The following is a 10,067-nucleotide window of genomic DNA, read 5'->3' on the forward strand; positions in this document are numbered from 1 at the left end:
CTAATCACTTGGCTTCTGTAATGCACAGTGAGCTCAAGCAGCCGGCGAGAGTGATGTTATTTCCCTTGGTTGGGATTTGTTACAATATTGCACTCTAAATTAAACAAATGGCAAGCCATTTGCCTTGTTTCAAAGAAAATATGACAGTCACAACCGAGTTGAAAATGGCAAGAACATCTAACTCCAGCTTACAAACTGTACAAAAGCACGAGGGTTAATTGTTCATCAGGTTTAGACAAAACCCAGGTTGAAAAGGGTAACAACATCTAACTCCAGCACTGTTTTCGGCAGTCACAGTCAAATGGATCGGTCAGGTCCATAGAATGAACATCCTGGGTCATAAAATTTACTGGATTATGACCACAATATGTTGTAAATAGAAGCCTGGCATGTTCAGAAGCTCTTTTGCCCACCTGAAACTCCTTTTTTTGCTCTTCGACATACCCATCCGTCAAAACCATGCTGCTGATAAACTTAAGCCTGATGGAAAATAGTAACCTCACATTCAGCAGGAAGAATGTGACAAATCTAGTGTTTTCATGGTTGGCTACATATCGTTCTAGCGTTATTGTCTTCAATCGAATGTCATGAGAAGTGAGAAAATTCCGGTGCTTACGAATCCACCGATTGGTTATAACTTTCTTACCCCGTCCTGTTGCCTAAATAGACATGAAGATTGAAAACAGTTAAGGTCTAAAAAAAGAGTGTGGAAAGAGCAACAGCTGAACGGTTAATTCTAGTACACTATATGCGGGCTTCCAATGTGCGTGAAATTATCACCTTTATATACAACTTCTCCAGACATGGAAAGCATTGCAGCAAGGCAATAATCTTATTCAGATCAAAACTATTCATTTGGATATATAAGATCTTGACAGAATCCAGCACCATTGATAGGCTATCCATGGAGAAACTCTTCATTGAGCATAGAACATAATATTAGTACAAAATGTGTACTCCGAGATGATATATAACTTATGTGCAGAAATTTAAAATGCAGCTTATGGTTACAAGTGCAGATGATAATATAAAGTACCTGAAGTACTATGGAGCCAAACACCATCTTGAAATGAGCACAGAGATCATGTATTACTCCCATGGTCTCTAGTTTAGGCACAGAGAGGATGGTTATTTGCGACGGTGAATATCTAGAATCAAGGATCAACCTTTGAAGTGAAGGGGCATCTTGGATGATGAGCTGCCTTCCATCAAAAGAAATTCCAATTCTTACAAGGTTAGGCGACTTTATTTGGAGACAACCGATTCTAACTGTGAAAACAAGCACCAAGCACTCCAGGGCAGGGCAACTAGAGTGGATGATGCTGTGAAATGAGGCCTCCGATATATGAACCCGCACAAGTGAAAGTTTCTTGAGAAATGGGAGTCGAAGCTTTAGTACCAAATTGTCTGGTAGGTAGCACAACGCAAAGGTGGCGGTGTGGAGAGAGGAGGAAAACCACGAGATGGACATCGGTGCTGAGGGCACAGGTAGACGGCATTCGGTATCTGGTAGGTGATTTCCAGGGGAATAGTAGAACTCAAGCACCTATAGTTCTGTGAATTCAGGGGATTTCAGCCAGGCGTCCACCGTGCAGGGCATGGTATGCTTGCTCAGGTAGCATGACGGGATGCAGAGGCTTTGAACGGAGCCCTGGTGGGAGGAGATGATGGCTTTGGGGATTTGAAAATCATTGAAGAGAGATAGCTGACGACAGTCGAGATTAAGGGGCACGGCGCACCATAGAGGGCGCCACCAAATTGAGAGGACTTGGGTGCGGCAGCAATCCTTGGTGGGGAGAAAAGAGATGATCTCCCCAAGGACGGCGTCCGAGAGATCGCTGATGCGGTCCACCCGAGATTCTACGGGTTCCTGGGATCCAGTGAAGGTGGGGTCGCCGCTTCTCCCCGCGCTGCTGGGTGCAGGATCTAAAACAGGCGTCGCCGCTGGCGGGAGCCTCATCTTCTTGGCGCTGGGGTCAGCCGACTCCATTTTCCTCGAGGGCGTCGCGTCGCGCTCACGGATTTGAGCAGAGTAACAAATGACGAGCCTAGTTGTAGTGCGAGTGAAGAAGAAGGGGAGCTGAGGTTTTTTTGTAGTAGTGAGGAAGAAGGGGAGCTGGGGTTTTCTGTAGGAGTGAGGTGAGGAATTTGGGGGAGCTGACGTGAGGTGGGAGTGAGGTGAGGAATTTGGGGGGAGCTGACGTGAGGTGGGTGGGAGTGAGGTGAGAAATTTGGGGGAGCTGACGTGAGGTGGGTGGGAGTGAGGAGGAAGAAGAGCACCCAGGTTTTTTTGGGGGCGGTGTGCTGGGTGTGGGTAGCGCTGTCGGTGTCAAAACTGGCGGATCTCGGGTAGGGGGTCCCGAATTGTGCGTCTAGGATCGATGGTAACAGGAAACGGGGGACATGATGTTTACCCAGGTTCGGGCCCTCTCTATGGAGGTAATACCCTACTTCCTGCTTGATTGATCTTGATGAATATGAGTGTTACAAGAGTTGATCTACCACGAGATCGTAATGGCTAAACCCTAGAAGTCTAGCCTATATGAATATGGTAATGAGTATCTCTATCCGGACTACGCTCTTCGGTTTATATAGACACCGGAGAGATCTAGGGTTACATTGGGTCGGTTACATAAGAAGGAATCTTCATAGTTGATCGCCTAGCTTGCCTTCCACGCCAAGGAGAGTCCAATCCGGACACGGGTATAGTCTTTGGCCTTCATGTCTTCACAGCCCATCAGTCCGGCCCAATGAATAACAGGCCGGACGCCCGAGGACCCCTTAGTCCAGGACTCCCTCAGTAGCCCCTGAACCTAGCTTCAACGACGAGGAGTCCGGCGCGCAGATTTGTCTTCGGCATTGCAAGGCGGGTTCCCTCCTTCCGAACTCTGGAATAGTCTTCGGATGTAGTAAGTATATCCGGACCCGTGTATGTAATTGCAGAGAATACAATATTCCACAAGTCCGACCTACTGACAACTGTTTATGACATTGCATTACGCCTGCCCGGTTATTATTTCCAATCGTTGGCTAGCCCCTCGCCCCACGTCTCGGGACGCGGTTTTATCGGCACGTCTTGTCAAAGCAGGGATCATGTCCCTTATTCACGGGATTTTCAATAATGTAGGCGTGGGTAACCCAACCGTCCCCTGGGTACAACTCTTTGAGGATAGGTAAGTTTCGAGACCCGGGAGGGGACGCTCAATATTCTGGGCCTTTATATAGGGACCCAGACTTGTCTTTCTCTTCTGCGCTTGCTTCTTCCTCAACCCTAGCCACCTCGAGTTCTAGCCCTCGGGTTCCAATCACCACCAGCCCCAATCATGTCCGGGTCCAGCCGTTCAGGCCGGTGGGTGGCCTCTTCTATCACGGAGGAGGATATTGTGAAGCTCCGCGTGGCGAGGTATCTGACCCCAGAAATCCTTCATTGGCTTCCCGTCGAGGGGCAGGTTATTCCCACCCCAAATCTGGAGAGAGGGTAGTATTTGTGTCCCACTTCCTCCATGGGTTAGGGTTCACGCTTAACCCCTTCGTCCGGGGCTCATGTTCTACTATGGGCTAGATTTTCACGATCTGGCCCCAGACTCTGTTCTTCTCATCTCGACATTCATCATCACGTGTGAGGCCTTCCTCCGGACTCCTCCGCACTTTGGTTTGTGGCTCAAGACCTTTGACGTGAGGCCGCAGGTGACAGAGGAGGAGCAGGCAGAGTGCGGAGCGTCGTAATAGGCAAGCTTGTCGACGCGGTTTGGTTTGAAGGATCCATCGCCGAGTCTTCCGGCATGTGGCGGCAGGGGTGGTTTTACATCAACAAGCCGCGGGGCTCCAAGTGGGCGGCTATGCCTGCGTTCCAACCCGGCCCTCCAATTCAGCTTGCTTCATGGATGAAAGGGATTGGACTGGGGGTCCGTCAATGAAGTGTAGACTCTGCAAAGTCGCATCCGGAGCCTTTTCGAAAAGGGCATCGATCTTGTGAACGTCTTTCAAGTAATGCTAGTCCGCTGGACCCTGCCATGTCAGCGGCGGCCTCTCCGTATGTGGGAGTTTAATCCAGAAGGGCAGCGGACTCTTCAGCACTTCTTCGGTGCTACGCATGAAGGAATGTGGAAATTATATTTCGGGTAGCGAGAGCAATGGCCGAACACCACCGAAGACGTTGGCCTGGACTGCAACCATTCGGACACTTCGGTAAGTATTCAATCTCTGAACACCTTCCATTCAAGCATCTCTTGACAAGATACTGAACAATCCGTCCCTATACAGGACTGGATAAAGAAAGCGGTGTTAATCTGGTGTCCAGCGCCTCTTCCCGAATACTCTGCGTCCGCCCTGCTGACGAGGATGCTGACTGATACGTCTCCAACGTATCTATAATTTATGAAGTATTCATGCTATTATATTATCCATCTTGGATGTTTAATGAGCTTTACTATGCACTTTTATATTACTTTTGGGGACTAACCTACTAACCCAGAGCCCAGTGCCAGTTCCTGTTTTTCCCTTGTTTCAGTGTTTCGCAGAAAAGGAATATCAAACGGAGTCCAAACGGAATGAAACCTTCGGGAGAGTTATTTTTGGAACAGAAGCAATCCAGAAGACTTGGAGTGTATGTAAGGGAAGCAACGAGGAAGGCACGAGGCAGGGGGCGCGCCCACCCCCTGGGCACGCCCTCCACCCTCGTGGGCCCCTCGTGGCTCCCCTTACCGACTTCTTTCGCCTATATATTCCCATATACCCTAAAACCATCGGGGAACAGAATAGATCGGGAGTTCCGCCGCCGCAAGCCTCTGTAGCCACCAAAAACCAATCGGGACCCTGTTCCGGCACCCTGTCGGAGGGGGGAACCCTCACCGGTGGCCATCTTCATCATCCCGGCGCTCTCCATGATGAGGAGGGAGTAGTCCACCCTTGGGGCTGAGGGTATGTACCAGTAGCTATGTGTTTGATCTCTCTCTCGTGTTCTTGATTCGGCACGATCTTGATGTATCGCGAGCTTTGCTATTATAGTTGGATCTTATGATGTTTCTCCCCCTCTACTGTCTTGTAATGGATTGAGTTTTCCCTTTGAAGTTATCTTTTCGGATTGAGTCTTTAAGGATTTGAGAACACTTGATGTATGTCTTGCCGTGCTTATCTGTGGTGACAATGGGATATCACGTGATCCACTTGATATATGTTTTGGTGATCAACTTGCGGGTTCCGCCCATGAACCTATGCATAGGGGTTGGCACACGTTTTTGTCTTGACTCTCCAGTAGAAACTTTGGGGCACTCTTTGAAGTACTTTGCGTTGGTTGAATAGATGAATCTGAGATTGTGTGATGCATATCGTATGATCATACCCACGGATACTTGAGGTGACATTGGAGTATCTAGGTGACATTAGGGTTTTGGTTGATATGTGTCTTAAGGTGTTATTCTAGTACGAACTCTTGAATAGATCAATCCGAAAGAATAACTTTGAGGTGGTTTCGTACCCTACCATAATCTCTTCGTTTGTTCTCCACTATTAGTGTCTTTGGAGTGACTCTTTGTTGCATGTTGAGGGATAGTTATATGATCCAATTACGTAATTATTGTTGAGAGAACTTGCACTAGTGAAAGTATGAACCCCAGGCCTTGTTTCAACGCATTGCAATACCGTTTGTGCTCACTTTTATTATTAGTTACCTTGCTGTTTTTATATTTTCAAATTACAAATACCTTTATCTACCCTCCATATTGCACTTGTATCACCATCTCTTCGCCGAACTAGTGCACCTATACAATTTACCATTGTATTGGGTGTGTTGGGGACACAAGAGACTCTTTGTTATTTGGTTGCAGGGTTGCTTGAGAGAGACCATCTTCATCCTACGCCTCCCACGGATTGATAAACCTTAGGTCATCCACCTGAGGGAAATTTGCTACTGTCCTACAAACCTCTGCACTTGGAGGCCCAACAACATCTACAAGGAGAAGGTTGCGTAGTAGACATCACTAACTCCGACACCGTACCAGGTGTCTGCAGAGGGGGGCGAGAGCGGGGAGCCCAGAGGAGATGCCCGCCCTGAGGACGAATTAGACGCTGTGTTCGAGGAAACCGAAACCCTTTTGCCCAGGGGCAAAGGTGTAGAGGGGGCCCTCCATGGCAAGAAGAGGGCCGCTTCCGGAGGTCAGGAGGGGAAACCTTCCAAGAAAGGGAAAACGCCATCGTCGGGCAGCTTGGGCCGGGCAAGCGATGTCGATGTAGAGCTTTATGATGAGGACAAACCTCTGGTCAAACCGTAAGTGCAGCGGGGTATTTTAATCATACCTCATTCCTTTCTCATTACTGAAGTAATCCTCCGACATATGTACGTCCTCGTAGGTTAACGCCTGGTGTTTCTCAATCGTCTTCCTCCTCGGGAGACCTTCTCCCAGAGATGATGGAGAGTGACACGCCTTCTCCAGCCTCCTTGCCCAACAGGGTGGATGATTTTGAGGCATCGTCCCGGGGGGCTCCTCCCGATCGACAAGTAGTGCAGGAAACAAATAAGGCGTTACCTGAAGGTGGTGCCTCTGTCACTCAGGGTTCGGGAATCAAGTATGACGGCCCCGAACTATCCGATTTACAGCCGAAGACGATTCTGGAGGCGAGTGGGCGGATTCCTTCAAAGGAATGCCGTACTTCGGCGGCGGTTTCCGGAGACCCAGGAGCGCCGGAAACGCTGATGGACATGCTGCGACAAGCGTCCGTTTCGGAGGAGCATCGTGCCTTGATGGCTATGGTGGTCGAAAAGGTTTTATCCACGAAGAGCGGGTTGAACGAGGCCTTTACGAGCCTTCTGAGGGGTTTTGAGGTTTGTGATGTAGTTTTGCCAATGGAATTTTATTGACAGAATGCACCTGTTGTGTATGCAGTAGCCCCTGAGACTCGGATTGCCTTCCAAAGGAAGCGATCGGAGGATCGAAAAGATATGCTCAGGTACTAACCTTGATTTTAACAATGAATACAGGCTGCCTCCCCTCCTGCAGCTACCCGAAATACGGAAGTGGCCGAACCGCAGCGGAAGCTGGACATTGCGGAGGATGACATTGCATTGATCAACAGGCGTCTTGACGACTCGCAAGGTATATATTTCGAGCATTCCTTACACCAATGTGCTTGTATTTTAAGCCTGACTCTAAAAAGAGTTTTATATGACATGTGCATGAATGTATATGGTGCTGCCGCCGTGGAGGTCCTTCGGGCGGAGCTAGCCTGGGCCAAGAAGCAGGCCCGGCTTAGTAATGCGGCTGCCGAAAAGGCATCGGCTGAGTTGAAAGCCGAACAAGCTGCATGGCGCCAAGACCAGGAGAAGATGTCCACCATGGCGCATGAATTAGAGAATGCGGCTAGCCGCTATAAACTTCTTGAGAAAGAAAATGAAGCCAAAACGGGTGAACTTGACAAGGCCTTACGAGAGGCGAGAGAAGCGCAGTCTGAATCCAGAGCGGCCCGTGAGGAGATCCGGCAAGCTGTGGATATTGCTGCTGGCAAGCCCTTTTTCCTGCAGACTAAGTTCGGCGATCCGAACTATGTTCAGCTTAACCACGCATGGAGTTCTCCGGACAAATTTTTAGACTTGCCGAAGAGTTCTTTCGATGCGGCACGGTTTTACCACGCACAAGAGGGGTGTGCAACGGAGAAGCTTTTCTGGTCACAATTCGGCGTGTCAAAGCGCCCTCTGCTGCTGAATGAACAGATGTCCCAGTGGGCCGAGCTGCATAGGATATCCGGCGCTGCCATGAAGAACGTCATAGTCTGGTTGTGGCCGACTGAACCTATTCCGAGTAGTTATTTCGGCCTGGTGCAATGGCTTGTTGACGCGGTGCCACATATCGACGCTGTGAAGCCGTCGACGTGCATTGAGGGTGCACGGATGGCCTTTGCCCGAGTCAAAATGTTCTGGGGAAAGATGAAGGCCATCGATGTTGCAGCGAGGAGTCCACCCAAGGGCAAGGACCGTTATGAGCCGGAGCATTATTTTGAAGACGTCCTAGAGGCCGCCCGCTTGATAGAGGGTCAGTGCTCGAAAGACATAATGTTTGAGTGATGTGTATAAGGGTTGTAACAGACAACTTTATAGTTAATCTATTAATATTTTGCTCAAAAGCTTGAATTCCTCTTGTGCGGCCGTCTTAGTATAATCTGAAAGTTTTCCAGTCGTCGGCTTTAGCCCCCTCGTAGGAAGTACGGGGGGTGTTCGGAAAAGCATTTAATCACTCTTTATCCAACGTCTTGGTCCATAAAGGAGGTGATAATGCGGCGAACCAGGCAATCGGACTATAGGGCGTTAACACTTTCACTTAGCCATAGGAGTTTTATCGTGAGGCTACGACATAGCCCCTGGTATGTATTCGGAGTATTGTAATATCGTGGCTTACATATTTTGATCTAAAAAAGATCCTTCGTGTGACACGGAGAATCGCTAAAGATTCGAATAAGTCAAGTGGTTGACCAGCTCTCGCCGCATCATGACAGTCAGTTTTCGGCTTTCTCTACTGAGGTGCTCATCCGGTTTAGGCCAGGGCACAATCGCAGTAGTTCTCCCTTTACTACCCTAGCCGATAGAGCGGAACGTAGGGTAGCAAGCACAGGAGCCGGGCAACCTAACTATTGACCAAAGACAATGATTCGGAGCTGATGCATATAAGGCCAAACTTGCGACGCTGAAGTACGCTATAGAGCTGTTCGGACTTTTACTCGCGACTCATTTGTTCCCATACCGGGCCCCTGGCGAGTTATGCCGAGGTGCGTCTTGTAAGGCAGCTGTTACGGCCGGACTCATTGTAGAAAGAGCATGGAAGATTAGTTCGGATGAAGTTTACTGGGAGCGGAGCAATATGCCAATGATAAATGTATATAAAAAGTAAAAAACCACAACCCGGCTATTTGACGTGCTCGGGGTTGGGAACGGAGGAAAAGGCATAGTACAGGCTCAAAATAACGAGTGCGGTCTACAAAAGTTTATTTTGGACCTCCTATCGCACGTCTGCGCCGCCTGTCCTCGGGGAGGGGGGATCCTTAACGGAAGCGGCCCCTTAGGTGAGTGTACGGATCCGAACTCCAATAGAGTCCGATGTAGATGCTGTCCTGATGGTCACCTGTTTTTAAGATATAATAAAGAAAAGTAAGCAAAACAAATAAAAAATGTTACGGGAATGCTTGCAGGGTTGTCCGTGTTGCGCTTCCGCCGATACCCATGGTATCTTGAGCGCGTAGTGATGTACGCGTGGTGTAAATCTTGCCAGTATAGTGGGTGGGTGGCGGAAGCCGAACTGCTATTTCCGTTCCGGGAGTGGTCAAACTTTGGAGGGAAACTGTTTCTGGCCCCTGGTGTTCGGCTGGCGAGCCGCTCCGTCGTCTTTATCGCCTGGCGGCCTCCTCCCCTTGTGCTCGGCATTAAGCTTGCTTGCCTGCTTAAAGACACAACCGTTTCTGTTGGTGTGATTAGCTGGCTTATCAGGGTGACCGTGAATCTGACAAGGTCGGTCCAATATCCTGTCGAGGGTGGATGGTCCATCCTGGTTTGCCTTAAATGGCTTCTTCCGTTGACCGGGTTTCGGATTGTGAAATCCGGCGTTGACCGCTGTGTCGCATAATCTTTCATTATTGTTGCGACTGTTGTGTTCGGTTCGTCGTGGCTTGCCGTTGCCGTCTCGGATTTCGGAAGTGCCCGGGTCACTGGCTTTCTTGCTTTTACGAGCGAGCCAGTTGTCTTCTCCCGCGCAAAAGCGGGTCATTAGAGCGGTAAGGGCTATCATGGATTTGGGTCCTTCCTGGCCGAGGTGACGCGCTAGCCATTCATCCCAGACGCTATGTTTGAAGGCCGCAAGGGCTTCCGCGTCCGGACAGTCGACAATTTTGTTCTTTTTGACTAAGAACCTAGTCTAGAGCTGCCTGTCTGACTCGTCGGGCTTCTGGACAATGTGACTCAAGTCATCGACATCTGGTGGCCGGACATATGTTCCTTGGAAGTTGTCCCGAAAGGTGTCTTCCAAATCTTCCCAGTTGCCAATAGAATTTTCTGGCAAAATGTTTAGCCAGTACCGAGCTGGCCCTTT

Source organism: Aegilops tauschii, chromosome 5, assembly GCF_002575655.3.
Source record: "Aegilops tauschii subsp. strangulata cultivar AL8/78 chromosome 5, Aet v6.0, whole genome shotgun sequence".
In the NCBI taxonomy this organism is placed as follows: Eukaryota; Viridiplantae; Streptophyta; class Magnoliopsida; order Poales; family Poaceae; genus Aegilops; species Aegilops tauschii.